The sequence below is a fragment of the Gymnogyps californianus genome, chromosome Z (genome assembly GCF_018139145.2).
Source record: "Gymnogyps californianus isolate 813 chromosome Z, ASM1813914v2, whole genome shotgun sequence".
Lineage (NCBI taxonomy): Eukaryota > Metazoa > Chordata > Aves > Accipitriformes > Cathartidae > Gymnogyps > Gymnogyps californianus.
Genome location: NC_059500.1, coordinates 38,172,470 through 38,187,974, shown reverse-complemented (window position 1 = coordinate 38,187,974; position 15,505 = coordinate 38,172,470).

Here is a 15,505-nt window from a genome sequence, read left to right as displayed (position 1 = left end):
TTATTTCATCATAGAAGGCAATCAGGTTGGCCATGCCTGACTTTCTCTTTGAAAATCTGTGTTGTCTATTCTCACTCACGTTTTTGTCTTTCATGTGCTTAGAAGCTTACAGGAGGGTTTGCTCCATAATCTTCCAAGAGACTGAGGTGAGGCTGACCAGCATGTGATTTCCTGGACCTTCAGTCTTGTCTATTTTGAAGATGTGCATAGTATTTGCCTTTTTCTAGTCATTAGGGACCTTCCCAGAAGGCCATTCAAAGATAATATAGAGTGGTCTTATAATGATATTGTCGAGCTCTCTCAGCACCCTTGAACTCGCCTAGTTCAACATTTGCTGCCAGTGTATCTGTGGAAACCTTTCTTATTGCCATTGACATCCTTCACTAGTTTCTGCTTCAGCTGAGCTTTGGGTTTCTGAATTCCATCCCCAACTGCCCAGTTTCCTACTCCTCCTGGGCAGCCTATCTCCACTTCCATCTGCTGTACATTTCCCATAGGCTCCCCTTCATGCATTCAAATAGGAGTAGCTTGGCCTCCTGCCATGCCTACTTAATTCCTTGGTCATCTGGATAGATCATTCACGTGTTTTGAGGACATTTTCTTTGAAGATCAACATTTAGGAATTTTATAGAAACAGTGAATAAAAAAAAAAAAACAAAAAACCACCATACTAAGCAGCAGACCCCAGGGAAGGGAGAACGAAGTACTCTCTCTTGTCTGGCAAACTTTCCTTCCATTATATTTGTGCCTCATTCAGAGGGAAAGATCAAACTATTATTAATACGTTTCTGACTGGTGTTCACACCTGGCTGTAGGCTTCTGTATGTTCAATACGAGACTGGTTTTGGTCGTTTTTTGTTTTGGGTTTTTTGTGTTGTTTGGGTTTGTGGTTTTGGGTTTTTTGTTGGGTTTTGGTTTTTTTGTTTTTTTTTTTTAATGGTCAGGGCCTTACAAGGCAAGTCCTTGGCTAGACACAGAACAACTGGGAAAAATGGGCCTGTCGTTATGGCTGGTGAATCTGATACTATCTTCCCAACTCTGACTTGGTCTATTTCAAGTAGCATAACCTCACATTCTTCCCAATAGACTGAGAGTCTTTTGGTGTGATAAAACACTATTATATGAGGCATCTTAAAAAGAAAGGTTGGTTTTAAAACTATGCTACCTACAAAAATTACCAAGGATTAAAAAGAAACAAATTTACTCGTTTTAGAGATGTGGAGAAGGCACCCAAGACAGAGAATGGATTAATGGTGGTGGTGAGAAGTAAAAAGGAAAGAAAAAGCAAGGAGCACTAGAAGATTAAACCTTTTCTTAAGAAATTGAACTTCTGAGATAGAGATAGAGAAAATTTGGAAGAGAAAATGAGGGAGGTAGAGTTGTAAATCAGAGTGCTCATAGACTGACAGCAGAAAGCAATTGGTGAGATATTAGCTAGGAGGGGAACATGAAGTGAGTAGAAATAAAAATGGATTGTATAGAGAAAGAAGAAAAAAAATGTCAGTAACTTTGGAAGTGAGATATAAAATTCACAACCAGCTAGAATAGGTATAGTTAAGCTATACTGTGTTAACCAGCATGCTTCATATGTTGCAATAATTACGTGTTTGCGTGTTGATTTTTAAACATGTTTCATGGCTTCAGACGGGTTAAATACCTCTGTTTCCTGTTTGTGTATATTTACTTCTTATTTTAATTCCTAATGACAGCTGTGTATTTGTTTTATATAACCACAGTAACACTCAGATGCCATTCTCAGTGTTTCAGTGCTTACAAGATGGCAATCTGATAAAAATGAATATGTGTAGCATAGAATAGAATAGTTCCAGTTGGAAGGGACCTACAATGATCATCTAGTCCAACTGCCTGACCACTTCTGCACTGACCAAAATTTAAAGCGTGTTATTAAGGGTATTGTCCAAATGCCTCTTTTTAAGGCACTGACAGGCATGGGACATCCATCACCTCTCTAGGAAGCCTGTTGCAGTGTTTGACCACCCTCTCAGGAAAGAAAAGTTTCCTAATGTCAAGTCTGAACCTCCCTTGGCCCAGCTTCAAACCATTCCCATGCGTCCTGTTGCTGGATACAAGAAAGGAGAGATCAGCACCTCCCTCTCCATTTCCCCTCCTCAATCTCCTTTTCTCCAAGCTAGACAAACCCAGAGTCCTCAGCCAGTCCTCATAGGACATGACTTCTAGCCCTTTCACCAGCCTTGTTGCCCTCCTCTGGATGTGTTAAAGTACCTTAACATCCTTCTTAAATTCTGGGGCCCAGAACTGCACAGGATACTCAAGGTGAGGCTGGGATAATCACCTCTTTTGACAGGCTGGTTATGCTGTGTTTGATGCTCTCCAGGATGCGGTTTGCCCTCCCGGCTGCCAGGGCACACTGCTGGCTCATCTTGAGCCTACGCTTATATTGAGTGTAGATTATGTGGTTACTCTTAGGTGCATGAAGTACACAAATGCTTTTTTAATCTAGTCAAGATTTCTCAAGGAGCTTTTGTGTTTATCATGTTATCAATGTTTAAGTCATGAAAACGACTTAAAACTTATGGTAGAATTTAGATCAAAGTATTTAACTCAAATCCCTGTCTTGAATAGCTTGAATAGTATGACAACTCTGCATCCCTCCTCTTGGACTGGTTTCTGAATGCCTCTTACGCAGTTGAGGATGGACAGTGTACAATAAAATGGATATCTAGAAAAGCACTTTTTTTTTTACTATCTGAGACTAATTTGCAGCTTCCATAATTGACAATTAGATATACTGATAATCAATATTTAATCAATATTTATACATAAATGTTTGTGAATTGAGTCCCTTTATGTAGAAAGTATCGAGGATATTCTTGCAGTACAATTTCAAATGTATTGTAAAGTTATTTTAATATAAAATCAGAGCACATGATGTTTCACAATTTATTTAAAAAATAACTTTAAAAGCTAAGTTTTATATCATCATCTTTTTTTGGAAATAATTTAAAAGTATTTATTTTGTGAATTTTTTTATTGAATGTATTAGTCTGCAGGAATTCATTTAACGTCTTTATTGTGTTGTGCAGAAACTTTCACAAATATTGAGATTAGATTGTATGTAAAACACAGTTAAGAGATTTTAAAGACTAATTTATGCTAAAGAACAAAGGCACAGGTTGAGATAAGGAAGATTAATTTTCATCATTTTCTATTTCCCTTCCAACAATGGAATTTTCTGCTGGGCATGATTCCCGTACATGCTACTGATGGTAACATTCCTTGTAAATAATCAGTCCCTGCAAGATAGAAAATACATATTACTAAGATAGTATTCATTACTAAGATGGTTAGTTACAACTAAGTTACTGCTTGTGGCATGTTAGGTGTAGCACTGTAGATAGTAATATGTGTTTTTTATTGTATAGGGACAGATGATTTACAACAAAATTTGTTACTAGTTTCTATTCCAAATAATCTTTTAAAATAGAAAATAAAAATGTAATTTCTATTTCACAAAGTTCATAGTAAGAATAATGAAAACACAGTATCATATTTCTGATGAATACTTTTTCTGTTGTGTAACATATTGAAAGAAAATTGTATGTGTCAGCACATAAAATCTATAAAAAGTGCAATAAAATCAATCTTTGCAAAAACAATTTCTTAATAAATTAACTGTAATTTGTTATATAAACTGTATTTTATGAAGCATGTTTTAAAGGTTTTGGTACATAAAGTGTTGTATTAGAAATAAATATCTTAGAGGAATTTATGGCCTTAACCTCTAGCAATCTCTGTCAAGACTTCCAAAACAAGGTGCTAATGCATTTGGAGTTGAGGGTTAAGCAAAGTTGAGAAAAATATTGCTTGATTGAGTTACCCAGGAGACTAAGATTACTCTCTGAAAAGAAAATGAGCCTAAAGTGATAGATTTTGAAATGTCACTACCAGGTTGTGCATGAAAAATATTTAAACTTACCCACTAATTAACTGCTTGAACCAAGTATGTTGACTGCGTATAAAACCATTTTCTGAAATAATGTATGAATCAGAGGTGAAAAAAATACTTATGTTGATCTTCGGAAAGATTTGTTAATGTTGCTTTAGGTTACATTTTCCACTACAGAAATTTGAGTGAAATTTTGGCATTCATTAAAAATTAATAGTATTTTAAATAGTATCAGGAACTTGGCAAATATATGCCTTGTATGAAAAAAGGTTACACATAAAAGCATTATAAAAAGCATAACAATTTTGCCAGAGCTAACAAGACATGTAGGGTAATTACAAAATAGGAAATAAGCTGAATGATTTTTAAACATGAAATTGTTCTTACAACACAAACCCTAACAAGTTTCTGTTCACCAGTCTCCATGATACTTTTGCATATTTATGAATAAAGTCCTGCAACATAATCAAGCTTGCTTCTGTTTACATATAAACATATAGAAAAAGAGGAATCTCATGAACTTTGAGATTTTGGCTGGATTGATAATGTATTGAGGTACCTAAAAGTAACATCTGTAGATCTAATTCTACACAACTTGCTTGAGGCTCATATGTGTGATAGAACTGGAATTAGAAGTGTATCTTTTTGTTCTTTAACCTGTGTGTTACCAGTTCTGCCTATCTTTTTTTAATTGATTTGTAACTATTTTCAGTTTGTAACTACAGTGTACAAGAACATTCAAATCAGTTGTGTTCCCACACACCCCAGCTTGTGCTCATTGAAGACAATGATAATGCCAAATAATATTTCGACTGTTTCATGTTTAGCAGAAACAAAGAGCTTTTGTCATGCATTAAACTCTTTTTTTAGAAGAGACATATTAGCTCTGAATAGTAACAGAGTTACTCATAGACATGTTAAGTTCATTCTGATGTGTAGAATAGAAAAGTGCATATTCCACGTACATTAATTGATATATTTTGTACATGACTATTTGTGAATTTGTTCTGAAATAAGATGAAAGATGATCTGAAGAGTTGTTTCAATGTTCTTCACTTTTGCTTTATTTAGATAAAGATTTCAAGTAGTCACATTATCAGTCAGATAATGAGAAATTAATAGTAACTAGTGAAGAAAAGTATTAAACACATACGTACAAACACATATAGTTCAATTTTTCATTTCCCTTCTTGACAAACTTCCCATTTTGTTAGGAAGTGGTTGAAGCAGTGAGAGAACTGGGAGCTTGTCCCTCTCCTTAGCTTACAGTCTCTCCCTAACCTGATTTCTGATCATTTAGCCTAAAGGTGATAGATGGTTTTTGTTCTTTGTTCTTAGTAATAAGACCTGCCCATTGAAAAGATGTCCTTGGGCTTTCTTCATTTCTGAATTTTAATTAAGATATCCCAACTATGCAGAGATTTGATCAATCTTCGCTACATCAAGTGTTGCAATGGGATGCATTGTACCACTGATAGCGCTTGCCCTCAACAGTTAGTATGAAATGAGATAGAAAAATATAAAATGTTGTCTTGTGCTAGCCACAGAATCATAGGATCACAGAATGGTTTGGGTTGGAAGGGATATTAAGGATCATCTAGTTCCAACCCCCCTGCCATGGGCAGAGACATCTTCCACTAGACCAGCTTGCTCAAAGCCCCATCCAACCTGGCCTTGAACACTTCCAGGGATGGGGACATCCACAGCCTCTCTGGGCAACCTGTTCCAGTGCCTCACCACCCTCACAGTGAATAACTTCTTCCTTACATCTAATCTAAATCTAACCTCTTTCAGTTTAAAGCCATTACTCCTTTTCCTATCACTACATGCCCTTGTAAAGCTATATAATAGGGTGTTAAGAAGCAATGCAATCTTGAGCCTTTTTCCAGTAATAATTCATCATCTCAGGCCACCTCAGCTCTCTAGGTTGGAGACACATGATGAGGCTTTGTTCCAGACATTTTAACTCCCTCTGTTATTCTCAGCCAGCAGGTAATGTTTGTCAGTTGGTGAACTATTTAAAATGAAATATAGCACACGTGAGCCGCAGAAAGACGATCAAAAGTGGTAAACGGAGTTAGGCCCAGAGCTGAGAAATTCCATGTGTAAAAGAATGTACCACACGCGTACTTTGAGGAAATAATGTTTTAGATCAGCATAATAATAAAAAATTATGCTTATAACAAAGTAACATATCAAGTCAGATATGATTGTCTTTATGTAGATAAAAATCTGACTGTAAATTTTAAACAATGCAGAAAAACTGGTCAATCTGACCATCCTTTCCTTTGGTTATTAATTAGAACACATTCACAGGCAACAAGCTCTACATTTGAACATTTAATTATCGAAGTAAAACCTAATTGGCTGTACCTAGTTGTGCAACTAGTAAAAACACAATAGTGTTGCATACCCAGGCACTTCCCCTCTCTCATATGTCCTCCCACCATGCAATGAAGACAATTGCTATGGTTGCCATTTCAAAATGATGACATAAAGACTCTGAATATATTAATAAATAGCACTGGGAGGGCTGATGTTAATTGTGGTTTTACAGCACAGAATAAGAAATGTAACACCTGTTTCCAGAAATGCCCTCTGCATTCCACCACCTACCCCCTACATTGCTTTCCTACCCTTTGGCCACAGTCTGGTGAGCTCTGCAGATGACAGACAGCCCGTTCCCAGAACAGAAAGAGTGTTCAGTCTTGAGAGGGCCTGTGGATACTTGAACTTCAGCCTAGGAGGAGGAGGGGAATACTGCTTGGTACCTTCAAGGATGGGTGGATGAAAGAGGGACTGCAGCTTTATCAAAGAGAGAAGAGCCCAAGCCTTACAAGATACAGCAACACTGCACACCTGGATTAAAGAGAAAGCTTCTGAACCGCTAACATTTCTCACATCTTCCAAGAATTCAGGCACCTGTTAGAGAAGATTATCCATTTTGTACCAAATATGGACCTGCTCAGAGCAGGTGGTAGGAAAACTTTTCATGCAGTAAGAACTCCAGGTAATTCTGAACTCAGCTGGAGTCAGCCCAAAGTAATTTGGCAGTTGGACTAGATGATCATTTTAGGTCCCTTTCAACTAAACTATTCTATTCTAATTTCAGGCTTTTTATTAACATATAATACTGATCCCTTCTTGCACCTGTCTGGGAGGCAACTTGTACAGCAGGAAGTGCTTCCTTCCCATTAAAAGTTGAAAGAATCAGGAGGTCTTCCAGTGAGAAGCAGAAACTCAGACTAAAGACAAGTGATGAAGTACAATGTTCCTTGCAGTCAGATTGCAAAAAAAGAAGCTAGATATTTAGATCTCTCTCTTAATATCTGCACATGCTTTCCAGGCTCAGCCTTAGCTGCCTCTGACATGTGTGAAGGTAATTTCTTCTTGTGAGGCACCTACGTAGAACATGCTGAGATATCTTGGGTTATCTTTCAAAGAACAGTAGAGATTGAACTGTGGGCTGCTGGGGCTAACAGTCATTCAAATACCCCTGGCAGTGCTGGGATGCTAACAATGGTCATGTAGCTGGAAAAGTTTGGAAATATTGGCTAGTGTCATGTTTAGGGACATAGAATGGAGACTGAAATCCCCTTGCTTTTGCAGTTATGTCTGCATAAACTGTCAATTTAGTGGGGTTTTGAGCGTAGTTTGTTTTTTCCTCATGTTTGTGTATCACATTATGGAGTAGACAATTCTGTATCTATTTTTTCTTGGTTCCTATAGTGAGCAAGAAGCACTAAAACATTTGACTGAATCTCTTGTTTTGAAAGAGACTGTCTTAAATTTATTTTTATTTTTTCTGTGTGCACATGTATGCATTTGTACAATGATAAATCTCTCTTCACAACTATATTGCTGTGTTTGACTGCATGAGTAGAGTTTGTCTGACTATCACACCTGTTGCAGAGTAGCACTTGAATGTCCTGAGGATTTATAGTTTCCATGACACTTCTGTTAGTGTTGCAGACTTACCTACAGTCATGCTTTTATACCTCCCTGTAAATGTAAATATTCACGGATTATTAAAGTGGTGTACTCTCTCCTCTCTGCCTCCATCAGCCAGCATGTTCCATCACTACCTGACTGGAGTTTAGTACCTAATCTAAATGGCCATATGGCCAATGATAATGGTAAACACACATGATTCTGAGCAGATGGGGTTATGTCAGTCTGCAGAATACAGATGAAAACCTCAGCATTAAGGAAAAAGGTACTACCAAGATCTATACCAGAGGACTTACATTGTTAAATACATAAATATTTTCTGAGTAGATGCACCTGGTGCAGGACAAGGAGCTCCTATTGTGATGCAGAGAGTCTTGCAGAATTAAAAGGAACAACACGTTCTGCTAATGTAATAACAGCTGCCCTGCCCTTCATCTGGCCATTAATTCCTTATGGGGGAAAAAAAAAAAAGAAAAAGAAAGAAAAAGCAATTCATAACATCTGCTATTTGGGAATACACAGTACCCCCAATGACATAACAACTTTTTATCCCAGTTACCACAATGATATATGAGTACAGGAAAGACAGAGTGAACTGAGTAAACTACCAAGTTTCTCATAGAAAAATACAAAGATAAATAGCTGTACCTCTGGCTTTTGTGAGGTAGACTTTGAGGTGTGAGGCAAAATATTTTGCTTTTCAGGAGACGATTGTGAAAGGGATATTGTGCAGAAGAGTGGAAAAAAAGATAATTAATAAACCCAAATGAAATACCAAATTACTTCCAAAACCTAAGAATATCCAGAGTTCCTTTAATGTTTCTCAAAATGCAAATCATTGAATAATCTTTTCTCATTTAAAGATAAATCCTCCAAAAAAATGAATACAGAATCTATGTGCTGCAAAATTATTCTAATGACAAAGCTACAGTTATATTACTTGGAAATACCCTTGTCCTAAAAACGTGCTCCTTAAACCACTTTTACAAAGTGACCTAACCTAAGTTAGGTTGCTGAACAGATCTGCAACAAATTGAATTGGTTGTGTGTATTTCTACTGACTACGTAGGATTAAATCAAGCTTCAAAAGATGGAGGATTTAAATTTAGGAGTTTCTGGATTGTTGTGCCTTCTCAGTGAAGGAAGTTTTTCTTAGAGAGGAAGGGCCTGTGAGGGCACAGAAAAATCAGGAGTCAAGTAAATAAAAATGATTTGTGAATTGTGCTTTTGCTTTGTAGTAGAGAAATGTGCATAAAACAAGACCTGCTCTTCTTTGTGTGATCCTGAAGAGAACAGTGATGCCACTATGTACCTCTCCATTGTACATTATTTTGTAGGCATCAAATTAATATCAAGTGGGAAAAAAAGGGTTTTTTAGACATCATGCTTATAGAGATTTTCCCTGCTGTAAAATTCTGTCAGGCTGAGAAGTCACGAGGTAAGCTGTCACTCTCTATTCTTTTAACTGTGTGAAAACATCACTTTGATGCACCATAATGCAATATTGTCCAGCACACTTATTCCCCTCTGTGTACAATAAGGGACCCAGAGACTAAGAAGGAGATCTGTAAGAAGAATCATTAGTAGGTCAAATTTGACTAAACCTGTGTTGGTCTTGTTTCCTAGTTTAGCACGGAGTCAAAAATGTTAGAAGAAGAAAATAAAGATCTAAAAATCCTCTACAAAAACAAAGCGAAAGGAAGCAGAATAAAAAATGGGTTTAGAACTTCCAAAGGAACCCGAAATGATCTTCTATTTCATGGCAGTGAATACAACAATATAGCTAGGAAGGAAAGGTTAATAGTATCCTTGAAACTACACAGATAAGTTCTGATCAAATCCAATAAATTGAAGCTTTATATTTTCTTTAGTGTGAAACTGAATTTGATGCTGAGTTCATAAAACAAGCCTTTCTAATAGCATCAGATAATCAGTAAGCTACTTTCTATTTCTAGAATGATAAACTTTCTCTCAATATTGGAGACCTTTTTAGTTAAGTGTAAACCGGTATGGTTTTTTGTTTAATGCTTTATTAAATTATTAAACAATTTCCTTCCTTTTCCTCATTTCTGTGTGACTGTAATTTCAGTATGTTAATTCTAATGAAATTGTGATGAATCTGCATGCCAATAATCTTCAGAGTTCAGGGTTAACCTGTTTCTGTTCAAGAAGGAGGTTTTTTTTAGATTAGAAACTGACTTTCTGCTCATGTAAAAAAGAAAAGCAATTTTCAGAACAGAGGGGTTTATTTTTCCATTTGTTTCACTTGAGAGACTTCATAAATACTGATGTCCTAGGGCTATAAATGGCGCTCAGCCTGTGCAGCCAGCTCCCGTTGACATCCCTGGCATTTTATTCTTGGTCAAGGGCAACATACGACCAGTCATCTCTCACACCCCATCGCTTTCCTGGAGAAATAAAGCAAAGAGAAATGATTTTAAAAAATCAGATTGCTGGTCTCTCTGTTTCGTTACTATCTGAGTTTTATATATTTAGAGTGGCAAATTAAGTACATGCTAAGGTTTTATTAGTCACTAGAAACCTTTCAAATTACTCTTATTTGACAAATAAGAAGGTAATAAAATAGTATCAACCTTAATCTGTTCTGTACCAAAAAGTTTGACGTGACTCTCACATCTTAAACTCCACCAGCCCCCTTGCTGCACACAGTTGATCTATTAATCAAATTTACTGTTGTCTATGCTTACCCATGACTTCTGTTAAAACCTGTTGGCAGGACAAACTATCACTGCTGCTTAAAGCCATATTCAGATATTTAAAATGGTATTTCCTTCAGCTGTGAAATAAATCTTAACATATGCTGTTGCTTCCTTTGGCTGTTTCTTCTGGAACCTCTTTGATCTATCATTTGTAGCTAGAAGAAAAAAGAAATGTTTTCATTTGACTTGCTACTGATAGACCTTTCTTTCCAAATTAACAAAATTCCTTGTCTTTGTAAGGTTCAGAGTTTGGGAAATATACACAAGTCATCACATATCACCTTTCATGGCAGATCATGGTCCAATGAAATTTACAGGTAAGTTGGAACTAGTTCTAATTTCACAAGGTGCTCAGTTTCCTTGCATGGTACTCTCAGACATCTCAGAAATGTTTGTTTTCTATAAATCTGATAAAATTTTTGTATTTTCACAAGCCATGATGTTCTTGAAAGCACTCATTTGAAGACTACTGTTCTCATGCACAAATGTAACAACTTATTTGGTGAATTTATTGCAGCAAAGTGTGTATATTGCAGTAACCAGTAAAGGAATTAAATCTTATATAACGATTTAGGAATAAATAAATGTGTTTATTTCAGTCATTAGGTGAATATATACTTTCTATCACCTTTGATTAAGTGGGACATTTTAATTTCTTTTTCTCAAAACTTCATAAGAATTATAGTTGACTAAGAAAAGACTGAATATTTCAGTCTCTGAAATACCAAAAAAATTAAGTTTTATTAGATGCTGAACCTACAGCTAGTAATTTTTACATATTCAGTGCCTTATGACTTCACTGTAATACATGGAAAATTTAATTACAACATGCATCCATTACCAGTTCTCAGGTAGTTAATCCAGAAAGATTTAAGCTGTGACAATGCTAACTAAAGCTATGTGTAAAGCTTTGAGTAGCAAGGTGCAGTGTGGGGTAAGTTCACTGACACTTTCTACACAAGACTTGCACAATCCTTCAAGTTGCCTCTTGCAGCTCCAGAACCTTAGAACTATGGTGTCTCACATGACTACTCAAACGGTTGGTAAGGAGCACTACCTCTGTGTGCCAGCATACTATCACCTTGCTGTCTGAGAGGACACAAATCATAGCTGTTACTGAAGTAGTATGGGAAGAGAAAAAGCCCTTTGAGCCATATCACTTCCCAAATTAGGGAAGTAGAATGTAAAATCATCCCAGATATACTAGTCTTTGGTAAACGTGGTGATAGCAGACAAGACTGGTTAAAAAAAACCAACAGTGCAACTCTCTGCTGTAAGCCACATTTGTTAGTTGTATAGTACTGGATCATTTTTTTTAAAAAATGAAAGACTATGTTCCAAAAACATGTTCTGTTTCTTCAGGAGGGCATCCATACATGTTGCTACTTTGCATAGTTTTATATCGTTTGTAAACATTTGTTTTTCTTTTGTTTAAAGCAATTGTAATGACTTCCATTGTTGGAAATATTCCGCCTAGTTGTAGTGTAAAGGTTTGTAATTTGAAGCATTTTGATGAAAAGCGAGAAGACTATTTTTCCAGCTGTTTAAATGGTTTTGCCAAGAATAAATTGATTTCCTGTACTACTTATTTTCTATGGAAAAAACCCAAAAATGTCATGAAGTGCCTAGGTATAAAATACAAAAGAATTTAATAACATGCTTCAGTTGCTTAAACCAAATTGGGAAGCCTATACATCTTTGAAACCTGGCCTTTCCAACAATATGGTGGTGTAAATAACTGATGTAAAATGTATTGCTCCAGTATATTTTACAATGATATCATCTTTTCTATTTTTTGCTGCAGTGACTGCTATTAGTTGCCAAAAAATAAATTTGAACCCTGTTTTGTTTCAAATCTCAAAACTAAGAGATCTAAAAGTGATTCTAATTCCCCTAGAGAAGAAACAATTAGAATAGATTGATAACATTAAAAAAAAAAAGCTCCCCTTTTTTTCTTTTTTTTCCCCAATTTCATCTTCAGGAGTAGCACAGCATAAGAAAAGTTAGTGCAAGTTTCCTTGTGCTGTGCTAAGGTGGAATTTAGCCTCTGACCACTCTGGTTCGTTGGTAGTTCTTGTTCTTTTAGGTACATGCTGACTCTGAAGATGTCATTGTGAGAGATGTTTTGTTTGTTCTTGTTATGGAGGTAGCCATCAACTAGGAACTCAACTGACAGCAGGAATCTTACTATTAGGGATGTGCCAAAACAAAAGTGCCTGCTGTTTCTTTCTGCTTTCTATCAGCAGGCAAATAATCCTTCCTTAGGTGTGACACAGGTTTTCTGTTTACTGGGAACCAAAGTATTTTATTAACATACAATAGAGGTCCAGAAAAGATGCCTGACTGAAAGCAAATTTGAACAAACAAACAAACAAACAAACAAACAAACTTGTTTCTTTATTAACAGAAAGTATTACTAAATGTTGGGATACTATACCTGGATAATAGTGAATTCAAAAGGAAATTTCTAAATGTTTAGCTATAGCAGAAAGCATTTGCCTTATCAAATGTAGCCTGCTTTTGCTACACTTCAGCAGAAAGTATTAATCTCAAAGATTAGATCGTTCTGCAAGTAGAGCACTGGCTGTGAGGTGGTGGGTCTGGGTCCTGCATTTGGTTCCAGACTCTGGCTCTGATTCTCCTTGGTCAGTTTTCTGTAGCCTGTGAAATAGTGAAAAAAAGTCTCAAACCAAAAGCAGAAAAAAGAAAAAAACAACAGATAAACTAAAAGGTTCTGCATCATTTAGTAAGAACTTTGAGACATAAGAAAATAAAGAAAAAAATAGTACTGTGGATGCTGTAGTAGCCTGATATTTGGAGGACTATAGGTTTGTTCACCTTAGAGAGGAAATATTGTTTATATGAATCAGCTGTATTCTTCAGTGAAATCCTTCTTTGCTGAGGAAAGAAAAGCACAGAGAAATTTGTGAATAGAATAGAAACATAAGTAAAAAGGCAATATTCATGCTCAAAAATCTTGAAACTTGTTTGTCCAACAATGTCCAATTCTGAAAGCTCTGCCTTTCGTCCACACTTAACCCATGCTTTTGCTTGCTTTTTTCACCATCTGTTGGCTTTCAGATCCTTCTGGACTGAGCGTAAGCAACAAGACTAATTAAGCTGGTTCTTCCCATATCTTTACTGCTCCTTCTTGCCCCTCCCTTGCTTTGCCAAAAGCAACTGTTTGTGTGGCTGTTCACTGAACTGGATGAAGACTGCCTTAAAACTAGCTGGAAAAATACTGACTTTTTCTAGGTAAATTTCTATGTTCTCTAAAGACAAAGGCTTCTCAAAAGTGACACTGAAAAAAGATTAAATTCAACAGTACAATATTAGGCAGGAATTACTCTTCAACAGCCAAAACACTTCTGCAAATAAAAGTATGAGGATTAAAGTGGATCACAAGTACCATGTTAACAAGAAATTTTATACTGTTTAGAGAGAAACATTTGTCTACGTCAAACACACAGCTTGCAAGAAATGAATTCACCGTGCTGCTATGCTCACCAATGGTTTCTCTCACTGGCTGTCTTTCCAGGTCATTTCTGAATATGCCAGTACTTTACATGTATTTAATGTACATTACAAATCAAAAGCTCTGATTTCTGTACTCATCTTTCACTTTAATTAGGTTACAGGAAATTTCAACAGTGAAATAAATTTCAAGCAAATATTATATTTTCCTCCTTGATGAAGTTCACTCAATCCAGCATATTGAAGACAATACACAGTATAACTTTATCTAGCCACGCAGAATTTGGTGCACTGTACGAACGGTAGAATATGGGAAGTCTTATCCTTAAGTATCTTGAGTGAACTGGAAATGCTGAGGGACCCCACAGGGGTAAAACAACATTAGGAAATGAAACAACCGTAAGCTGGTGACTGGAAATTGACATACTCAGAAATTGTTCAATTAATTTTTGCTTTTCAATTCAGCATTAAAACAAAATTTTGAAAAACATGGGCAATTACAGTTGAGGATAAATAATAATAATATTATCCTTTCTGAAGTAATTTGATGCTTACCATATGTTAGAATCTTTTGTGACTGCACAAATATGCCTAAACACAGCTTCGTCAACAAAGTTTGTGGCCCACTGTACTTATTACAGAAACAAAGGATACCACAGAAACTGGATTCAGGCCAAAAGAAGGAAAACACACTCTCATCCCTACAAAGTGTTCCAAGCATTTAAAACAATATAAAAATTCTCAAAAAAAGACTTTTTCTAAACCTACAAACACTGCACACAAGCATAGCTTGAAGCAAACAGTTCTATACTAATCCTGATGTGCCACCACTACAATAAAATACAGAGGACGTGAAAGAAAACGGGTATGGAAACAGAACTGCTAGTTTGGAACAATAAGTGAGAACAGTAAAATCTGAAAGGAGAATAATAAAGATTCTTTTTTGTTTTATCAAATAATTTGTCAACAAGATCTGAAAAACAGTCTGTGTAATGTACATAATTACTTGATACAATTTAAAATATTGCCTAATTGTATAAATAAAACACTTTAAAAATCAATCCTAACTTGTGTATAAAATCACCTGAGAGATTGGATTATTCCACTGAAGTTCTTAAGGCAAAGAATACATTGTTTAGGGGGAAATAAAACTGTTGAATTATATCCATAACTGAAGATATGTCTTCATAAGCACTATGAAACATACTTTTAATACAAATTCTAAGTACTTACTTACAGAAAATAACATTACATCTTTTTAGTACTATTTTATCAAAATCTCTGATGAGACAGTACTGTAAAAAAAGGTGGTTTAATCTTTGACAAAAATAATGCCAGTAATTCATACACCTCCTCTAATGTTTAGTTTATAAAAAGACTAAAAGTGTGTGTGCGGAAATCCTCTATCTATTTTCAAACATCACAGTGAAGA